Source organism: Trachypithecus francoisi, unplaced genomic scaffold (genome assembly GCF_009764315.1).
Source record: "Trachypithecus francoisi isolate TF-2019V2 unplaced genomic scaffold, Tfra_2.0 Lachesis_group13, whole genome shotgun sequence".
NCBI classification, from domain to species: Eukaryota; Metazoa; Chordata; class Mammalia; order Primates; family Cercopithecidae; genus Trachypithecus; species Trachypithecus francoisi.
Window position 1 is genome coordinate 116,416,355 of NW_022681458.1, and position 22,633 is coordinate 116,438,987.

Genomic DNA, 22,633 nt, shown 5'->3' on the forward strand with positions numbered 1-22,633 from the left:
CAAATGGATAAACAGATGAATGGAGGGATGGATTAATAGATAGATTGGTGGGTGGATGGATGAATGATGCATGGATGGAAGAATAGGTGAGTGGATGGATAGGTGAAAGGATGGATGATGGAAGGATGGATGGATGTTGGATGGATGGATGAATAGATGGGTGGATGGATGATGGATGGATGGAAGGATGAATAGGTGAATGGATAGATGATGGAAGAATGGTTGGATGAATGGATAGACAGACGAACAGGTGGATGGATGGTGGCTGAATGGATGGATGATAAAAGAATGGATGAATGATGAATGGACGGACGGATGGATGGATGGATGATGGATGGATGAATGGAAAGATGAACAGGTGAATGGATGGATGGATGATGGATGAATGGAAGGATGAGCAGGCGAGTGGATGAATGATGGAAGGATGGATGGATGAATGAACAGTTGAATGGATGGATGATGGAAGGATGGATGGAAGGATGGATGGAAGGATGGATGAACAGGTGAACGGATGGATGGACGGGTGAATGGATGGATGATAAAAGGATGGATGATGAATGAATGGATGGATGGATGGGCAGGTGAATGGATGATCATGGATGGATGGAAGATGGTTGGATGGATAGAAGGATGAACAGCTGAATGTATGGATAATGGAAAGATGGATTTAAGGATGGATGGATGGATGGACAAACAGGTGAATGGATGGATGAAGAGATGAACAGATGAAGGATGGATGGATGATGGATGGATAGAAGGATAAATAGTTGGATAGATGATGGAAAGACAGATGGAAGGATGGATGGATGGACGAACTGGTAAATGGATGGACCAACAAGTGAATGGATGGATGGACAGGTGAATGGATGGATGATAAAAGGATGGATGGATGATGGATGGATGGATGGATGGAGGGATGGATGATGGGTGGATGGATGGATTGATGGATGGATGGGTGGGTGGAAAGACGAACAGGTGAACGAATGGATGATGGAAGGATGGATGGATGGATGGATGGATGGATGGATGGAAGGACCCACAGGTGTATGTGAAGATGATGGAAGAATGGATGGATGGATGAATGGATAATGGATGGATGGATGGAAGGATGAACAGGTAAACAGATAGATGATGGAAGGATGAATGGATGGGTGGATGGACAGGTGAATGGATGGATAGACGGGTGAATAGATGGATGATAAAAGAATGGATGAATGATGGATGGATGAATGGACAGATGGATGGATGATGGATGGATGGATGGAAGGATGAACAGGTAAATAGATGTTGGAAGGATGAATGGATGGATGGATGGACAGAGAGTGAACAGCACAGAGGCCCTCCTGCCTCCCTTGCCACTCACCTGGATGTACAGGTCCACCAGCTCGCTCTGCCGCAGGATGTAGAAGCCCTTCACTACTTGCAGCCAGGCATGCGCCTCCTCTTTCTTCTGGAGGTGAATGAGAATCCCCGGACTTTGTTTGGTGTAGTCCAGAGTGGATCTGCAGGTCCTGGAATCAGACACAGGTGTCAGAACAAGGGCTCTCATCCTCCTGGAACCAGTCTGCCTCCTCCCGTGGGTCTGGTGACAGATGAATCTGGAATGTGGGGACTGGGAACGGCCCTCTTGTGTGTGCAGTGTTCTGCCCTTCCCAGGCTGCTGGGAGGGCCAGGGTGAACACACACGGCATGGAAAAGATGAAGGACATCCTTCTGAGGGAATCGAGCATCATGCTGCCCTGTGGCAGGAGGAGTGTGCTAGTCCATCTCCCCTGCCTCCCAGACATGGCCTGTGTCTTCTCCAGATGCACCAGGAGCCACTAGTGTTCAGAGGCTATCTAGGCCGATGGTTCTCAAGGTGTGAAGGCATCACAGTCACTCGGAGGCCTGTCTGTAGAGCTTGCTTGCCCTGCCCCCAGAGCTTCCGGCTCCACAGGCCTGGGGCAGGACCTAGAACTCCCACTTGCCACAAGCTCCTAGGTGACATAGATGCTGCTCTGCTGGTCCAAGGACTACACTTTGAGAAACATGGCTCCAGCACACTGGCCCATTTTCCTTCTGTGAACCTGAGGCCAAGACTGGAGCCAGTCTCCCGGGTCCCCATGGAATCTGGCTCCTTCCCTGCTCTCTCGGTAAGTCTGACACTAGAAGGGGTATGACTGCAGCAATGTCACCGGGAGCTGTGTGTGGGGTGGCCAGGGCCATGGTTACCCCACCAGGTCAGAATGCTCGGGGGAAGCCGAGTGGGCCACTTATGGGACTTGAGACCTTGAAACCCTGCGCCCCAGGGAAGCAGGTGACACAACTGGCTCTGTCTTCTGTAGGAGAGAAGCCACAGGTGGCTGCTGTGGTCACATTTAAGGGGACAGATGAAGGCCAGGAGTGAAGACTCGGGGCAGGCAGAGGTCAGATGACAAAAGCCACCATAGTAGGAAGAACAGCCTAGAGTGCACGTATTGCCTCTGCTGGGGTTGAGATAACCTTTGACCCAACAAGAGAGGCTCAAGCTGGGACTCACGGGCTAGCAGCAGCCCTGGGACGACCCCAGGCCCACCAGCTCAAAGCATCTGATGCCAAGGAACCAAATGATCCAAAGGGAAGGGGCTGATGGGGCCCTGGGCCAGCTTCCCTGTGCCCTCTTCCCTGCTCTGCACCCCCCAGCCCCCTTTCCCCGCTCCCCACTCCCACCACTGCAAAGCCAGCCCTCACCGCTCGGTGCCCAGGAACAGGTAGAGCTGACTAATTGTCTCCAGGAACTGCCCCCCCCAGCACTTTGTCGGTCACCTTGAGGGCCAGGGAGAGCTGGAGCTCGTGGTAGAGGACACACTGGGCCTCGCTGGGCATGACGACGCTGTAGAAGTAGCACAGCCGCTGGACGGCCCGCAGCCTGCCTGGGCAGAAGACAAAATGGAAGATGTCAGCCTCCCAGCATCGAAGCGAGGCTGGCTGGGCTCGGAGGCCCCTGCGCTGTGCTTGTCTCTTTCACACCTCTGTGAACCTGGGCCCCATAGGTGGGGAGCCTGAGCGCAGACAGGCCATGCACCTGTGCCAGGGCAGACACCGAGCACACTGTGACATGGACACAGCTTGGTGCAGATGCTCATGGTAGACGCCGGCCTTCTTTACAACTCCCAGGGCCAAGGTCCTAGCCAGGCTCGCCCCCTGTACCAGGCCATCTATTTCTGCTTCACAAAGCCCCTCTGCCCAGTACCAGGGCCGCCTTCAGCCTGAGTTGATGAGGCCAGGGGCACAAGTAGCCCCTGTCGCAGATGGAACCCTGAGAGCAAAGCCAAGTGTCATGTCTGCCACACTCAGCATCATGTTGGGAGAATGGGGTTCAAAGCCAGGCCCTGGCGTTCCCACACATGCTTCTCTCATGCAACCAGGCTCCAAACCCACAGGCTCCCTGGCCTCTCCCAAAGCCAGAAGCGGTCTCAGCTTCCTCTACTGAGTCTGGCAAGAGAGAAAAGAGAAGCAATGAACACCCCCAGCCAGCACTTCTGGTCCTACGTCAGGTTGAGCTGGGTGTCGGTGTTGCAGGGTGAGAAGAGCATTGCAGGGGGCAGGGGTTGAAAGTCATATCATCCTCTTCCCTCTTGGATCATGGGAACAACATCACTGGGGGGTGTACACTTTCTGGGATAGTGGGAGTAACATCGTCTTCTGTGCCTTGGAATATTAAGGACAATATCACGGGGGGAGCGTGTACAGCTTCTGCAATATTGGAATAATATTATCCCCTCTCCCCCTGCATACTAGGAAAGATATCACAGAGTGGGTGTTCACCTCCTGCGATATGGGGATTAATACCATCTTCTCCCCTTCCGGATATCAGGAAGAGTATCACACGGGGTGTACAGTGTCTGCGATACTGGGAGTCATATCAACCTCTCAGACTTGGAATATGAAGAAGAATATCACAGGGTGGATGTTCACCCCCTGCCGTATTGGGAGTAATATCAGCCTCTCCTTTCCATGGATATTAGGAACAATATCCCAGGCTGGATGTACGCCTCCTGCTCTACGGGGAGTCATATCATCCTCTCCCTTCCAGGATATTAAGAACAATATCACAGGGCAGGGGAACACAGCCTGCGATACTGGAATTGTTATCATCCTCTCCCCCTCCGGATACTAGGAACCACATCACAGAAGAGCTGTGTCCACCCTGCGATATTGGGAGTAATAGCATAGGCTTCTTCCGTGAATATGAGGAGCAATATCACCGGGTGGCTGTCCGTTCATTGCTATGTTGAGAGTCATGTCATCCTCTATCCCCCTGGATATTAGGATCAGTGTCACAGGGTGAGTGTACACCTACTGCAATATTAAAACTAAAATCATGCTCTCTGTCCCTGGATATGAGGAACGACATCACAGGTAGGTGTACACCCTCTGCGGTATTAGGAGTAATAATATGATTAATTAGTAAACATCAATGATGGATTTTAATAATTATCAGGCTGGTCTCGAACTCTTGACCTCAGGTGATCTGCCTGCCTCAGCCTCCCAAAGTGCTGGAATTACAGGCATGAGCCACCACGCCCAGCCAACACTTCTTGACATCTCTTTTTAGACCTCAAATTTAGCATGACCAAAACACGTATTCGATAATCCCTGCTATTACCCACTCCTCCCATACTCTTCCTGATCCCAATAACAGCATCTCTCGTCTTCCAGTTACTCAGGCCAAAATCCTTGACATCATCCTTAAAACTTCTTTTTCTCTCTCTTGTCATCCAACCCATTTAAACTCTCCTTTCAAAATATATGCCAGACCTAACCACTTCTCACCTTCCTCATCATTTCCAACCAGGTCCAGCCCTCATCATAGCGCTCTGGGTTACTGCAAAAGCCTCCCAGTCGCCAGACACAGTGGCTCATGCCTGTAATCCCAAGCACTTTGGTAGGCCAAGGCAGGTGGATCATCAGACGTCAGGAGTTCAAGACCAGCCTGGACAACGTGGTGAAACCCCTCTACTAAAAATACAAAAAATTAGCTGAGCATGGTGGTGGGTGCCTGTAATCCCAGCTATTCGGGAGGCTGAAGCAGGAGAATCACTTGAACTCAGAAGGCAGAGGTTAGAGTGAGCCGAGTTCGTGCCATTGCACTGCAGCCTGGGTGACAAGAGTGAAACTCCATCTCAGAAGGTCCTCCCAGCAGTCTTGTGTGATCCCTTGACTATACTTCCTCACACTGAGGTTTGAAACCAAAACTTTCCGAAGAACATCCAGCTAGTGTTAGAACCAGGATATGAGGGCTTCTGATTCCAGAACCAGTATTTGTACCACTATTCCACATGGGCCCCTCCAGGGATTTCTGCCTGATCTTAAAATGCAGACAGCAAATTCACCTCTCTACAGTCCTGGGGTTCCCTATAGACAAGAAGTAAAACTTCTAACAGAAAGCTTAGACTTCTTTGGAAGCTACCTGGGATATTTCTTTTAAGTTAGTTTGTTCATGTTTTGGAAAGATTGTTCCAATGGCAATGCGGGGCATGAAGTGTAGAAAGGATTCCATGATGAGGACAGAGAAATAATTCGGTGGCTCTTACAACAGTTCAAATGAGGCATGAGGCACAACCAGAAGGACAGAGGGAAATGCATTGGAGAGAAATGCAAAATGAAGTCCACTCAGACCCAGGATGGAGAAAAGGGGATTAAAGATGATGGTGGTTTCTAGTTTGAAAGACGGATGAACAAGGATGTCATGAACTACTGCAGAGTGGTATCTGGGGCCTGAGTGCACCAGTGTGTTTAACCATTCACCTGCTGAGCAGTCACCGGCTGTTTCCAGTTTCTAGCCTTTATAAATAATGCCGCTATGAACAGATACATAAAGGCTTTTGTGTGAACGTAAGTCTTCATTTCTCTGGGATAACTGCCCATGAATGTGAGTGCTGCATCCTATGGCAATTGCACGTTTAGTTTTTTAAGAAACTGTCAAGCTGTTTTCCAGAATGACTGTACCATCTTCCATTCCCACCAGCCAAGTGTGAGTGATCCTGTTTCCCCGCATCCTCACCAGCATTGGTCTTCTTACTAGTTTTTATTTTAGGCATTCTGATAGGTGTATAGTGACGTGGCTTTAGTGTGCATTTTTTTCTGACGGCTCATGATGTTGAACATCTTTTCATGTGCTTGTATGTTATCTGAAATGTCTCTTCAGGTCTTTTATTCATTTTCAAAGTAGATGATTTGGTTTCACTGCTGAATTTGGATAGTTCTTGATATATTATAGATATGAGTTCTTTATCAGACATGTGATTTGCAAATAGTTTCTCCCAGTCTCTAGCTCCTCTCTTCATCTTTATTTTCCATTTTCCATTTTAGTCCATGATCCATTTTGAGTAAATTTTTGTACGGGGTATGAGGTTTAGATCAGAGTTCAGGTGTTTTTCCTATGAATAATCAGGTAGCCAGTAACTTTTTTTAAGAGACAAGGTCTCACTCTGTCACCCAGGCTGGAAAGTAATGACAAGATCAGAGCTCACTGCCGCCTCAACTCCTGGGCTCAAGTTATCCTCCTGCCTCAGCCTCCTGGAGTAGCTGGGACCACAGGCAGGGGTCACCATGACCAGTTAATTTTTTAGTTTTTGTAGAGACAGGATCTTGTGCTGTGTTACCCAAGCTGGTGTGGAACTCCTAGGCTAAAGTCATCATCCCACTTATATGGGGCCAGGCAGTGGCACATGCCTACAATCACAGCACTTTGGAAGGATGAAGCAGGAGAATCACTTGAACCCAGGAATTCCAGACCAGCCTGAGCAACAGAGGGAGGTCCTGTCTCTGCAAAAAAATTTAAACGTTAGCTGGGCATGGTGTTGTACACCTGTGGTCCCAGCTACTTGGGAGGCTGAAGTGGGAGGATCTCTCAAACCTACGACGCTGAGGCTGCAGTGAGCCATGATTGCACCACTCACTCCAGCCTGGGAGAAAGTGAGACCCTGTCTCCAAAAAAAAAAAAAGAAAAAAAAAATGCTAGAGCATCATCCATATTAAAGACAGATATTGTCTTTTTGAAAATGTAATTACAGTTATATAATGGACATGTAAAATGTCCAGTTTGAAAGTTTGCAAAATATATAACTCTAAGTATTCTTACCTTAAAATTCTGATTCCTACCTAAGATATTGCATACTGTTTACATAAGTATCACAATGCCTGGACAACAACTAAAAATGTGTACGAGGGAGAAAAATGAACATGTATACCTATTAATTAAGGTATATTTCCCCCTTATTACATAAAAAAGTCATCACAGCAAACCCCTGTGACTGGATCTAAAGCAAGCCTACAGTTTTACCTCTCCGTATTATAAAATGCAAGGCTAAAATTCAAATACTAAACATTTCCTGAAGCCAAGGGTAGTTTACTTAAAATAAATGCCTAGGGTCTCTATCGAAAATATGAAAAAGTTAGCTACTTCATAGCCATTCCAATCTAAGTTCAGCTCTTTCTTTTTTAATTGACACATAATTGTGTACTGTACATATGTATGGAGTACACATAGTGATGTTATAATACATGTAATGTATGGGATCAGCGAAATTAGCATATCCGCCATCTCAAACATTTATCATTTCTTTGTGTTGGTAACATTCAACACCCTTCCTCCAATTATCTGGATCGATTCTTTTTTTTTTTTTTTTTTTGAGACAAAGCCTTGCTCTGTTGCCCAGGCTGGAGTGCAGTGGTGTGATCTCAGCTCACTGAACATCTGCTTCCCAGGTTCAAGCTATTCTCCTGCCTCGGCCTCCCTGGTAGCTGGGGTTACAGGCACCCACCACTATGCCCGGCTAATTTTTGTATTTTTAGTAGAGACAAGGTTTCACCACCTTGGCCAGGCTGCTCTCAAACTCCTGACCTCAGGTGATCCACCCACCTCAGCCTCCCAAAGTGCTAGGATTCCAGGCATGAGCCACCGGGCCCAGCCTGAAACTATATATTCTTGTTAACTATAGTCATCCTATGTTATAGAACACTAGAACTTATTCCTATCCAGCTATAATTTTGTATCCTTTCACAAATTTCTCCCTATCTCTCTCTTCCCCCACCTTTCTCACCCTCTAGGAGCCTCTGTCTACTTCCAACTTCCATGAGATCCACTCTTTTTTGCCCTCCACATAAGAGAACATGTGGTGTGTAACTTTCTGTCCCTGGCTTATTTCATAATATCTTCCAGTTCCATCCACGTTGCTGAGAATAACAGGACTTCATCCTGTGTTATGGCTGAATAGTACTCCACTGTGTATCAAGACCACATAGTCTCTATCCATCATCTGCTGTTGGACACCAAGGCTGGTTCCATGTCTTGGCTATGGTGAACAGTGCTGCAGGAAACACAGAGGTGCAGATGCCCCTCCGACACTGATTTCCTTTTCTTTGGGTATCTACACTGTAGTGGGACTGCTGGATCACACTGTAATTTCATTTGCAGTTTTCTGAGGAACCTCCATACTGTTTGCCATAGTGGGTGCCCTAGCTTACTCTTACTCTTTTTCTTTTTTCTCTTTGAGACAGAGTCTCACTGTTGCCCAGGCTGGAGTACAGTGGTGCAATCTCGGCTTGCTTACTGTAGCATCCGCCTCCCAGGTTCCAGTGGTTCTCTTGCCTTGGCCTCCCGAGTAACTGGGATTACAGGTGCCCGCCTCTGCACCGGGAAAATTTTTGTATTTTTTAGTAGAGATGGGGTTTCACCACCTTGGCCAGGCTGGTCTTGAACTCCTAGACTCAAGTGACCCACCCAACTCAGCCACCCAACAGTGCTGGGATTACAGGTGTGATCCACCACTCCCAGCTAATTTTTGTGTTTTTAGTAGAGACGGGGTTTCACCATGTTGGCCAGGCTGGTTTCAATCTCCTGGCATCAGGTGATCTGCCTGCCTCGGTCTCCTAAAGTGCTGGGATGTCAGTGTGCACCACGCGCCCAGCCAGCTGCTCTAGTGTACAAACCCCTACAGTGTGTAAGAGCTCCCTTTTCTCCATATCCTCGCCAGCACTTGTTATTTTTTGTCTTTTTGATAATACTCATCCTAACAGGTGAGATGATACCTCACTGTGGTTTTGATTGGCATTTATGATTAAAAGTGATACTGAGCATTTTTTTCACATATTTTTTGGACATTTGTATGTCTTCTTTCAAGAAATGTCTGTTCGGTTGGGTGTGGTGACACAAACCTGTAAGTCCAGCACTCAGAACGCTAAGGCAGGAGGACAGCTTGAGCCTAGACCAGCCTAGGCAGCATAGCGAAACTCTAACTCAAAAAAAAAACAAACAAACAAAGAAATGTCTGTGTCTGTTCAGCTTTTTGACCTCCAAAAATGAAGAGCCCATTTTGGAATCAGACAACCTGCCTGATTCAGAGACAATCTGTGTTTGGTTCTACTCTGCTACTTCCTATGTGACTTTGGGAAGTTCCCTTAGCTACTTTGAGCTCAACTTCCTCAACATTAGCCAGGACTAAATACCATCTGCCTCTGCTAGTTAACGCTGAGGACTCAAAGCAGAACCTCCACAACACCACTTGACAATGCCACCTGGCGGAAGCCCCTCAATGCGGGGCTGGTAGGATCATCTGAAGCCAAGCACAACTTTCCTTTCCACTGTCCCAGGCTCACTCTGCATATGATTAGCAAGGAATAGTGAATAATGGAAACCAAAATAATTCTTTAATTTTTAATAAGAAATTTTTAAAAAGGGGGGGTGGTGGGAAAATAGGAGGGAGAGGAGGGGAAGGAAAAGCAGTCGGTCACAAGTTCTAGTCCAGGGCTCATCCCCGGCCTCCTCACTCAGGCAATCACCAGTCCCCACCTCCTGGGGAGGGGTAGTTTCTCAGCTGGCTTCACCCATATGAAAGGCACTGCCACAGGTGTTCAGAAACCAGGAGCACCTTGAAATGGGCAATGTGCTTTGGGTAGGAGACCTACAATTTCCCCAAAGAAACCATGGCACAAAAGTGACCCACATAGGAGGCATCAATGGCTGTAATATTTGGTGGCAAAAAGTGATGTCATACCTTCTGTACAGGAGACATACACCCAAATAAAACTTGCCAAAATAGCAGAGAAAAAAATACAGCAGACATCCAGTGCCATTCTGTTACAGAAATATTTATATCCCAAAGCCAGGGACCTCTCTGGAACACTGTGTTTATTTCCACGTTTCATGGAAGATGTTTGAGTGCACTCACGTGTGTCTCAACAAACTTCCAGTCCCTGCTCTAAACCCTGTGGCTCCTCAGCAACACTCAAAAACAAGTATCAGTTTTCCTTCCAAATGGAAAATTTCCTGACCTAGCGAAATCAGCTTCAAATCCACTTATTATGAGGTAGCTGATTACAGGCGAAGCCCTCTAGTCCCAGGATGACTCCCCTCCTGCAGGAGCGGGAAGGATGTGCATAGCACTGGCCTGCCAGACCACATCTCCAGGCAGTTTCAAACCATGGCTGCTCAGGTCACCCATGATAAAAATCAAAACCAAGTATCTGAAAAGTGTACATGTCAAGAACCAGACCTGACTCAGCAGAAATGGATGTTGCAAGGTTTCTTCCGAGACCTCCTCTCCATGCCCCCTCTCCCAGGGACCTCCCTCCTTGCACTAGGGGCCCAGGGCCAATGGACCACTCCCTTGCCTCTAGCCCAGTGCATTTTCAGGAACAGCTCTCAGACTGTACCACACCCTGAAATGTATTCACTGAATGCACTATTTCTTCAAATGATCGTAAATCACCTGACTATAACAACAATTGTTTTAAAAGTGTTCTCTCTCTCTCGGGAATCGTGCCATGAGTTTCAGCAAGCAGCTTTGCTTCTCTCTACTGCAATTCTATCATTTGCAAAATGTTAACAACCCATAGAAATGTTGTAAAAAGCCTTAAGACCCACTTCATGTAGCCTGCCTGGAGCACAGACCCTGTCACATGGTAAATGCCCACTCAAGGTGAGTTCTCTGTGGCTATTATTACCTAGCACTCCAGCGAACAAAAGGAGTCGATCAGGTCTCGTCGTATCACCATGAAAGGATGTCCATGTAGACTGCGCAGTGGGAGTAGGGGGACTCAATGTTTATCAGGTACTATTTTGTTTTTTACAAAGTGTACATATATATTTGTAGGTACACTGGAAAAGATCTGCAAGGAAATACACCCAGTGTTAACAGTGACTACCCCAAAGACACATTCATCCAAACACACAACAGAGAAACACTCACGATCTTTCTGTCTTCCACATCATTTGAACTATTGTCAATAAGCATCTATGGCTTTTGTAAAGTTTTTGAAAGGAATTTATTGCATTTTTTTTCTGGAGAAACAAGCAGGAGCATGAAAAAGGTGGAAACAGAAGGTAAAATGGAATGGGACTCAATGGAATTGAGTCCAAGCCAGGCTCAGCAGGCACATGAACCACGCACCTCTCACTACAACTCAATACCAGCTCTCTTCTCTTGGTCCAATGGCCCAAGACTTAGAGATAAAATGTTTATTGTGATCACATCAATCACACCAAGGAGCTTGGAACCACCGTTTCAAACTCCTCTGGTTCTGTGCACCTGCCCGGGGCTGTTAGCTTTCCTCCTGTGTCTTTGGCTGGCCCGTAATCCCCTAGTGGTGGAAATGCACCCTGACACTTAGCCATCATCCCCACAACACTCAGCACCGCATAGAGGCCAGGGCGGTGATGCCCACTCGTACTGTGATTCTACTTATAAAGCAAAGGACCAGGGGCCAGATGTGACTTGTCTTTGTTAACTCACCAGCTGTTGCTTGAACCAGAACAAAGCCAGGTCTCCTGATGCCCAGAAAAGAGCTAGTGCCTGTCCCACTAGAAACGTGGTGAAAATGTTTTGCTTGCTGTGAAAAGATGCACTACTGGAGAAGATGGGTGCAACTTCTCATGGAGGCACTCAGCCCAGATCACCAGGAAACAGGACTGCCGGATGAGACACTCGGCCCAGCTCACCAGGAAACAGGGCTACCGGATGAGACACTCGGCCCAGGTCACCAGGAAACAGGGCTGCTGGATGAGACACTAAGCCCATCTACCGGAAAGGAAATCTGGCTGGGCAGTGGAGGGAAATTCACACAGCCCAACGGCAGCAACAGCATGAACAAAACAAAAAATACCTGACTGGAAAGCCATAGCCGGGCTAGCAAATTCGAAACAGAGCCACAGTCCTAGCAGCACACATCACTGCAACACAGAGCTTCAGTCAGTGTGCGCACACTTTAAGTAGAAATGTAGAATGTCCATGGTTTTTGGAACAATAGGGCTATTTGTGTGTGTGTGATGTCAAAGAAAACAGCTGAGAAGAAACTGTTGGCAAGGAAATAGAAATAGGCGCCCTTACACATTGACAGTGAGATAACGGTATGGCCCTAACGGAAGGGAATCGAGCAACACCCATCAACATTTAAAATGTGCACAACTGGATCCCACAATTCCATTTCTAGCAATGCATCCTATGAACATACTCATGCAAATATGGAAGAATTACGTACAACTCAGCACTGATTAATCCAAACGGTTGGGAACAACCTAAATATTCACCAGTGGGGAACTGGTGGACAACAGTGTTTATCTTATGCCAACATCTGTGTTTTTAAAAAGAAGATACATAGGCTGGGCGCAGTCGCTCACACGTGTAATGCCAGCACTTTGAGAGGCTGAGGCAGGTGGATCACGAGGCCAAGATATCCAGACCATCCTGGCCAACATGGTGAAACCCTGTCTCTACGAAAAATACAAAAATTATCTGGGCGAGGTGGCACACGCCTGTAGTCTCAGCTACTCAGGAGTTGAGGCAGGAGAATCGCTTGAACCCGGAGGCGGAGGTTGCAGTGAGCTGAGATCATGCCAGCCTGGTGACAGAGCAAGACTCCATCTTGGAAAAACAAACAAACAAACAAACAAAACTGGCAGCAGTGGTCACAGGGCAGTGACTGGAGTAGGACTGCCTTTCACTCTCCAGGACCTTTTGAATGTCGCTTATATTATATATTCAAAATATATGACTACAGCAAATATTTTCAAAGTACGAAAAACTGGAGATATAATATTATCATAACACACAGGACTGTTGCATAATGAAAGGATGAAAAACATTAAGCACTATCAGAGTTCAAAGGAAAAAGATTAACTCTAGCTTGGATGTCAGAGCGGGGATCATGTAAAGGAAGTGAGTATTTCAAGTCTTGAAGGATAGAGAAGATTTAAAGAGACAGAAGTGTAGAGATGATGTCCCAGATGGAGATAAGAACATAGGCGAAGACGATGAAGAGATGAGAAGGTATAAATTCTAAGTGCAGCTCTCAGGCTGGGCTTCAGAACAGGGCTTAGGCAACAAGCTGGAGTGCAAGGCTGATGGCGGGAATGGAAACACTGAAACCCAAACTTGCATATCACGCCCGGATCATGAGCCTTGAATGCCAAGCCAGGGAACCCGTCCTTGATCTTAACAACGAAAAATCACTGGGCTGGGTGTGGAGGCTCATGCCTGTAATCCAGTGCTTTGAGAGGCTGAGGTGAGAGGACTGCTTGAGGCCAGGAGCTTGAAACCACCCTGGACAACACAGCAAGACTCTGTCCTTACAAAATTTTAAAAATTAGCTAGGCAGGATAGCACACCTGTAGTCCCAGCTACTCAGGAGGCTGAGATGGGAGGATCACTTGAGCCCAGGAATTTAGGGTTACAGTGAGCTGTGATGGCACGCCTGCATTCCAGCCTGAGCAACAGAGCAAGGGCATGTCTCAAAAATCAAATAAAATGAAATAAAATCACTAAAAGTCTGTATAGATATAAAGTATAAAATCATACCATATATGATTTAATCCAGATATATAATATAAGTAAGAGGGGGAAAAGAGAAATTAGGAAGCTATTATAAAAAGCAAGTCAACTAAGACGTGAGAAAAGGCCCTGGGTTCACAGCGCTATCTTTACATAAAGGAAGGAACTACCACATTTATTTTCATGGCATCACCAACTTAAACACAGGCTACAGTATTCTGGAACCATCTCTGTATCAGTCAAATCAGATGGCCATAATACCATAGGCAAATGCCATAATAAACACCATAGGCTGTGTGGTTTAAACATTAGTTTATTTCTCACAGCTCTGGAGGCTGGAAGTCCAAGATCAAGGTGTCAGCTAACTCAGTTCTGGGACAGGGACCTCTTCCTGGCTTGCAGACAGCCACCTTTCTCTCGTTTCCTCACACCAGGGCAGTGGGAGCTCTCTGCTTTCTCTTTTTTTTTTTTTTTTTTTTTTTTGAGACAGAGTCTCACTCTGTCAGCAGGCTGGAGTGCAGTGGCACAATCTCAGCTCACTGCAACCTGCTACTCCCTGGTTCAAGCAACTCTCCTGCCTCAGCCTCACGAGTAGCTGGGATTACAGGCACGTGCCACCACACGCAACTGATTTTTGTATTTTTAGTAGAAACAGGGTTTCAGGATGGTCTCAATCTCCTGACCTTATGATCTGTCTACTCGGCCGCCCAAAGTGCTGGGATTACAGGTGTGAGGCACCACACCCGGCCTGGTTTCTCTTCTTCTAAGGGCACTAATCCTGTCAGACCAGGGCCCACGCTCATGACCTCATCTAACTCTAATTACCTCCCAAAGGTCCTATCCCCCACTACCATCACACTGACACTTAGGGCTCCAGTACAAGAATCTGGGGGAGACATAAACATTCAGTTTATAACAATGTCTTTTCAATCCTGTTGAAAAAGCAACCGAATGAGTAGGCGACAAAGTACCTTCTATGTAAACAAGTCAGGACTTTTCATATTTCTGCTAACACATTAAAGTCAATTTAAAATGTCTGATAACAAGAGTCAGAAGCAGAGATAAATGAAAGTTAGTTACTCTGCATTTTAGGCCTACATTCAGTTGTCTTCCAATGACATTGTGGCACAAAGAACACTGCTTTCTATTCCTGGTTTGGCCACCAAAGAAGCTGGAACAGTTCCCTGTATTTCCATTTATCTTGAAAGTCACTGGGCTGACCTGGCAGACCTCCAAGGTCCCTTCCATTCACAAATTCCACAAATAACTTCCTACCAACAGATGCTACACAAATAAACTACACTGACGAAGGAGAAAGCTAACACTAGCAAACAATGAGATGCACACAAGACAAGACGTATAGAGAAGTGGATCAACCACAAACTGGTGGATGATGAGCCGGCAGTGGATAAAAACACATTCCCTAACAATGGACAGAGAGGCAATGGCGCTGAGGTAGTATTGTTGAAGATTTCCTATTTTAAATCTTCAAGATAAATGGCCCAGTTGTTTATATTCATTCTGATTAAATGTGAACGTGAAAACTTCCTCCAGGGGACACAGATATCTAAAAAGTTCCCAATGTATCCAATTTGTCATTTGATATTTTTACTGACAAGAAAAATGAGGGACTGAATATACACACAGACCATGCCTGATCATATGTATAAAGACAGAACTCAGACCACAACCTGTAGCTGCCCACCCAGGAAACCAAACCCCTATCTACAGGAAACAGCCAGGAGGCTAGCCAGGCTAGTACATCAAACAGGAAGCCAGACTGCTCTCTCTCCACAACCCAGAAACTAAACCACAACTCTGTCCCACGTGGCCAGGACTTGACTCAAAACTGACAGCCACCCTAATTTTGGCCCCTATTTTCAGTTAGGATCATTCAGAGAAAGCCAAATGTACCCCTAACCAATCACATAGGACACCCCACTTCTGCACAGCCGCCTCCAGCCCCCACAACAGCCTCTACTGGGAGCCGTTCTTTTCCATCCTGAAGCTTCCCCACTCCTCACCCGCCACTCACTTGCATGTCAGTCTCTGCCACACGCAAGTGACGGTGCCGACTCCCTTGCCCCAGCAGCTCTGAGAAAGTCGCCTCTGCCCATCTCATGTGGGCGGCCTTCCTTTATTTCCCCCAAAGAATAAATCTTAAATGACAGGCTTCTCTCTATATGGCCAAGCTGTACAATTCAGAAGCCCAGCATGGCAGATTCCAAGCCTGGAAAGACCATACACCCCTCAGGTCTTCTTTCCACAAAACACAGCTTCCTTGAGTTCTTCAGTCACTCCGACCAACCTCGGAAAGAACCAGTGTTATGGAAAGATCAAGGGCCTTGAAGTCAAACTTCTGAGTTCATCAAGTACTTTTTCTTTCCACTTAAGAAATCACATGGCCTTGGCCAGGCGTGGTGGCTCACACCTCTAATCCCAGCACTTGGGGAGGCCGAGTTGGGCGGATCACCCAAGGTTGGGAGTTCAAGACCAGCATAACCAACATGGAAAAATCCCGTCCCTACTAAAATACAAAATCAGCCTGGCGTGGTGGCACATGCCTGTCATCCCAACTACTCAGGAGGCTGAGGCAGGAGAATCACTTCAACCTGGGAAGCAGAGGTTGTGGTGAGCCGAGATCGCGCCATTGCACTGCAGCCTGGGCAAGAAGAGCAAAACTATGTCTCGAAAAAAAAAAAAAACAGCAACAGCAACAACAACAAATGATGTGACCTTGAACAATTTTCTTAACTTCTCTAAGCCTCTATCTTCATCTTCAATAAAATAATTTTACCTCCAAGATTGCATTAAATGGAATCCCACATGTAAAACAGCTGACAAATATTAGAGGCCCAACAGCTGTGCGCTCCTACTGCCGCCCCACTTTACCCCAAAGGAGAAGCGAAGACATCCAGAAAAAGCCTGTTGATCCCTACACCTCAGCATCCTGTGTTCACACAAGGTGCAATGGCATCCAGACTTCCCGGGGTCACCCAAATACAAGACACGTTTTGATTTTTCAACTTAGGTACACATGGCTTCTAACGTTCACCATATGTGATCCATAATTTAGAAGAGATTTTCCTACACTACCCCGTGGTTCTATTTTAGCAGACTTAGATGTGCTATAATAGCTCACTCTCTTAAGCCCTCTTCAGTATCAAAAACAAAACTTTAATCTGTAACACGGTTATCAGCAGTGAAAGTGGAAAAGGGACCTATGAGTCAAAATGACCCTCTGCCCCGCCCCGCCACACCCTACAAAAAGGAGTATTTGGGCTGATTATGAGAATGCTGTCTGTATTCTCAGGGACAGACAAATGCCTACTCTGGTTAGAAGCTGTGCGCTCAGCTTTCAGGGTAGAAAGCTCCCCACACCCTCTACCCAAGGAGAAGAGAAGCAAAAGGGGTGGCCAGGCTCCAGGACGTGGACTGTTTAGTGTGATTTCTGCAGCCCAGGTCACCGCCATGGGTGAATCTTTTCCTTCCTTCTTTTCCACCCAAGTGCCCAAGGTCCTACCGCTGCTATAGGGCCTCTTCCCTAGGATGAGTCAGCCCAGCTATTCCCCTTCCCTTTTTTTTTTTTTGTTTTGAGACGGAGTCTCACTCTATCACCTAAGTGGGAGTTCAGTGGTGCAATCTTAGCTCGCTGCCACCTCTGTCTCTCGGGTTCAAACAATTATCCTGCCTCAGCCTCCCAAGTACCTGAGATTACAGGCACCCACCACCACGCCCAGCTAATTTTTATATTTTTAGTAGAGACAGAGTTTCAACTTGTTGGCCAGGCTGCTCTCGAACTCCCGACCTCAGGTGATCCACCTGCCTTGGCCTCCCAAAGTGCTGGGATTACAGGCATGAGCCACCGCATCTGGCCGAGTCAGCCCAGCAATCCTGACTTTTTGTTCTGGCAAAATTACTGTCTTCCACGTCTACCTTCCAAGTAGCTGAATCAGAGATCTGGCCTTGGGGCAGGCTTGAAGAATCCCTGTTTTTGGTCCTCAAGAGGTCCCACCAGGGTCTGGGACAATTCCAAGACTTGTGTCCTTAAAAGGAAAGAAACCTCACATACATGGCTCTCACAGAGCTCAGGCAGAGCTCAGGCAAGGCTTGGGAGGCGGCCCTAAGGTTTGGGTGTGTCATCTACGATAACAGCTAAGAGATCTGAAGCCAGCTGTCTGGGTTCAAACCTCAATTCCAACAGCACTGGCTGTGTGATGTTAGATAACGTCCCCAGCCTCTCTGTGGTTCAGTTTCCTCACTGTAAAAGGGCCACAATAATAGAGCTGCTCTAAAAATTAAGTGAATTAGTGGGTAAAAGGTATTTAGTACAATGCTTGGCACACGGGGGAGTTCAACAGACACGTATTGAACAGAGTAACTTAACAATATCTAAATATACTCATGCAGGTCAGGTGCAGTGGCTCACACCTGTAATTCCAAAACTTTGGGAGGCTGAGGCGAGAGGGTCACTTGAGCCCAGGAGTTTGAGACTAGCATGGGCGACACAGCAATATTCTATCTCTAAAAATAAAACATATATGTATACATACACTCATATAGTCACAGTGTATTTATAATATACAAAATAGCTGGAATACAGACTTAACTATTCACAATGGTTACTTCTAGAGAAGGGGGAATGCAAATTTCAGATTTTTACCCCACACATATATTCTTGTATTCTCTGAAATATTTAAGCAAATTGTATGTATAAATTTGCCCCAAAACACATAGGAGAACAATGTAGTTTTGACTCAAAAATCTTCAAATCATGATGGAATTGTCCTGTGAAAGTAAACTTAGAGAGATGAAAAGTCTCCCTCCAGCCTAAATGCTCTTTCATATGACCTATATGACACAAACCAATGCAGACACCCCAATCCTTTCCCCACTGTCATAAGAAGTTTTCAGTGAACTGCATTCCCCTTTACAAACTAGATGATAGTTACAGTTACCAGGCAAGAACGTGGATCTAGTTCTGCTTTTTCAAAGGCCAATGTTCCTCACATAATAGCAATGCATTCTTCAACCGGTCAACTGCCCACAACACCTGAGGTGACAGACGCAAAGTGCTTGGCACTTACTTACTCTTTCCGGTTTATTACAAAGAAGAGAACACAGGAACAGCCAAATGCAAGAGACGCACAGAGCACACCATGGGGCAGAGAGGTCGGGGCTCCCATGCCATCCCTGGAAGTGCCTCTTCCCCAGCACCAAATGAGTTCACCAAACCAGAAGCTCTCCAAACCCAATATTTACAGGGATTTATGGAGTTTTCATAACAGACATGATTAAGTCATTGGCCACCCGTGACTAGCTCAATCTCCAGCCTGTCTCGTCTCCCCTCCCAGAGGTAGGGGTGAGGCTGATACTTCCAACTCTTTAATCATGACTCATCTTTCTGGCAACCAGCCCTGACCCTGAACCTGTCCAGGGGCCCAAAGCCACCTGCCATCTCATTATCATACAAAAGACACTCCTATCACCCCAGAGATTCCAAAAGTCTTAGAAGTTCTTGTGTCAGGTATTGAAACCTAAGACCAAATATTACAACCAATGATGTTCCTATCACTCAGGAAGCTACAATGGTTTTAGAAGCTCCGGGCCAAAAACCAGGAAGAATACTAAATAGATACACTGTTGTACTATGTATCCCACTATCATGATCATTTTTTTTGAGACAGAATCTACCTCTGTTGCCCAGGTTGGAGTGCAGTGGTGCGGTCTCAGCGCATGGTGCGATCTCAGCTCACTGCAACCTCCACCTCCCAGGTTCAAGCAATTCCTGTGCCTCACCCTCCTGAGTAGCTGGGACTACAGGTGTGCGACACTACAACTGACTAATTTTGGCATTTTTTAGTAGAGACAGGGTTTCACTGTGTTGGCCAGGCTGGCCTTCAACTCCTGGCTTCAAGTGATCTGCCCGCCTCGGCCTCCCAACAATCGGAGATAAGTCACGAGCCACCATGCCTGGCCTCATTATCACAATAATTATACTGAGAGGATGGGGGAGAAAAACGTGGACAACAGGAGGAGCGGGAAGGGTAAGCAACCTGAATCCTTGTCTTCCACAGTAGGACATCTCCCTGTCTTTCACACAATCTAGAAGAACGAGCTAAAACATAAACACAGTAACCTCCAAGGAGCAGGGATCAGAGTAGAGAAGGGTAAGGTAGGGGATTGCTGGGTATTGTCCTAAGACTTGTTAATTTCTGACTCTTAGAGCGGTACGCCTGTACAACTTTGCTAGAAATGAGTATTTATCTGTAATCCCAGCACTTTGGGAAGCCAAGGTTGGCAGATCACGAGGTCAGGAGATCAAGACCATCCTGGCTAACACGATGAAACTCCATCTCTACTAAAAATACAAAATATTAGCCAGGCGTGGTGGCGGGCACCTGTAGTCCCAGCTACTTAGGAGGCTGAGGCAGGAGAATGGTATGAACCCAGGAGGCAGAGCTTGCAGTGAGCTGAGACCATGCCACTGCACTCCAGCCTGGGTGACAGAGCGAGACTCCGTCTCAAAAAAAAAAAAAAAAGTATTTAATTTTAAACAAAATCTGATACTTGAACAACAACAATAGTATACTAAGTGATATGGTTTTTTGTTTTTGTTTGAGAGAGGGTCTTCCTCTGTTGCCCAGGCTGGAGTGCCGTGGTGCAATTCTAATTTACTACAGTCTCAAATTATTGGGATCAGGTGATCAACCTCCCGAGTAGCTAGAACCAGGGTGGTGCACCGCCACGTCCAGCTTTTTTTTTTTTTTTTTTTGGTATAGTTGGATGTCTCGCTATGTTGCTGGTCTTAAACTCCTGACCTCAGTGGATCCTACTGCCTCAGCCTCCCTAAGTGCTGGGATTACAGGTTTGAGCCACCACACCAGGCCCAAGTGGCGTATTCTAAAATTTTTTGGAATCCAACCACTTTGAAAATGTATGGAGAGCTATAAATCGTCTCCCCATAAACACATGGATGCATATACACAAAATTGTTGCACAGGATTTTGGGGACGTCATAAATTTCTGAGAGCTGGGTTAAGAACCTTAGGATTATAGATTCTGATTTCTTTTTTCTTTTTTTTTTTTTTTGAGACAGAGTCTCGCTTTGTCGTCCAGGCTGGAATGCACTGTGTGATCTCGGCTCACTGCAAGCTCTGCCTCCCAGGTTCACGCCATTCTCCTTCCTCAGCCTCCCAAGTAGCTGGGACTACAGGCGCCTGCCACCATGCCCGGATGATTTTTTGTATTTTTAGTAGAGACAGGGTTTCACTATAGCCAGGTTGGTCTCAATATCCTGACCTCATGATCTGCCCTCCTCGGCCTCCCAAAGTCTGGGATTACAGGTGTGAGCGACCGCGCCCGGCCCTAGATTCTGGTTTATTAAAGGAAATGTATTTCAAGTCAGAGCTTGTCATTTATTGCACAGGAAAATAAAAACTTCATTTAAAAAATCAAAAACATCCACATGATAAAATGAGGTCCTGCTTGGTTTTAAACTAATTGGTGACCACCATCAGTTATTTTCTTGACCACAGGATGCACCTAATTCCTAACTATGAAAAAAGGTACAAACATTGTTTATTGGGCTTTTGGCTTCAGCCTTGAAACAATGGGATTCTCTCAAACTCAGGAATGTGAATCGCTGTTGGGTTGATGCAGCTGTTTCCATTCTAGAAATGGATCTGGAATCATGTCCTTTTCACCCATGGAGAGTCCTTTGTGTAAAACTTGAAAAGGCAAGGTCCCAAACTCCCCATATGGGTGTTTCTTCCAGTAGAGGAATTACTCTAATGACTTCTTAGCAAAACTTACATCATCAGGGCAGGCCATCAAAATACTCCAAAACACAAAGTTTAGCTCCATTTCTGACGGACCTGTCTCCACTGCTATCAATCTCACCAACAGCCTCACATCAAGTCAGAGGAACGGTTTTTTCATTTCAGAAGGATCTTCATGGCTGGGTGCGGTGGCTCATGCCTGTAATCCTATCACTTTGGGAGGCCAAGGTGGGTGGAGCACGAGGTCAGGAGTTTGTGACCAGTCTGGTCAACATACTGAAACCCCGTCTGTACTAAAAATACAAAAATTAGCCGGGCTTGGTGGCACGTGCCTGTAGTCCCAGCTACTCAGGAGGCTGAGGCAGGAGAACTGCATGAACCCAGGAGGTGGAAGTTGTGGTGACCCAAGATTGCACCACTGCTCTCCAGCCCGGGCAACAGAATGAGACTCCATCTCAAAAAAAAAAAAAAGAAAAAAAGAAGGATCTTCATGTTCCTGCCAATTTGCAAAAAAAAAAAAAAAAGGTATCTGTTAACCAGGGGCAATGGAAAGCACCTCCCAGGCTGCTGTAGTAAGTGGATCGGTAACTGTGGTGGGAGGATCCAACCCCCGAGACCTGTGACTATGTCACGCAGCAAAAGGGCTTTGCCACAGGCCTTAGGAGAAGGATCCTGGGCTATCCAGGGAGGTCCAATCTAATCCCATGAGCCTCTAAGAGCATAGAACTGGCCAGGCAAGGTGGCTCACGCCTGTAATCTCCGCACTTTGAGAGGCTAAGGCAGGCGGATCACGAGATCAAGAGATGGGGACTACCCTGGTTAAAATGGTGAAACCCCATCTCTACTAAAAGTACAACAATTAGTCGGGCATCGTGGCGGGCACCTGTAGTCTCAGCTACTCAGGAGGCTGAAGCAGGAGAATCACTTGAACCCGGGAGGTAGAGGTTGCAGCGAGCTGAGATCACGCCACTGCGCTCCAGCATGGCTAGCAGTGCGAGACTCCATCTCAAAAAAATATTTTAAAATAGGGCATAGAACTTTCTCTGAGTGGAAGAAGAGAAA

At 46.6% G+C, this 22,633-nt stretch overlaps 1 long non-coding RNA gene across 2 annotated transcripts; it reads right to left on the reverse strand.

Annotated features, from left to right (window-relative positions):
- Positions 1-1,419: 1,419 nt before the first annotated feature.
- Positions 1,420-8,968, reverse strand: LOC117095276. Of its 2 annotated transcripts, XR_004441888.1 has the most exons (4): positions 8,956-8,968; positions 4,795-4,798; positions 2,710-2,891; positions 1,420-1,511 (listed from the first exon to the last, which is right to left on the reverse strand). It is a non-coding gene; the product is annotated as an uncharacterized LOC117095276 (long non-coding RNA). The 2 variants fall into 2 exon arrangements; XR_004441889.1 differs by lacking the exons at positions 4,795-4,798; positions 8,956-8,968 and adding an exon at positions 3,499-3,509.
- Positions 8,969-22,633: the final 13,665 nt, after the last annotated feature.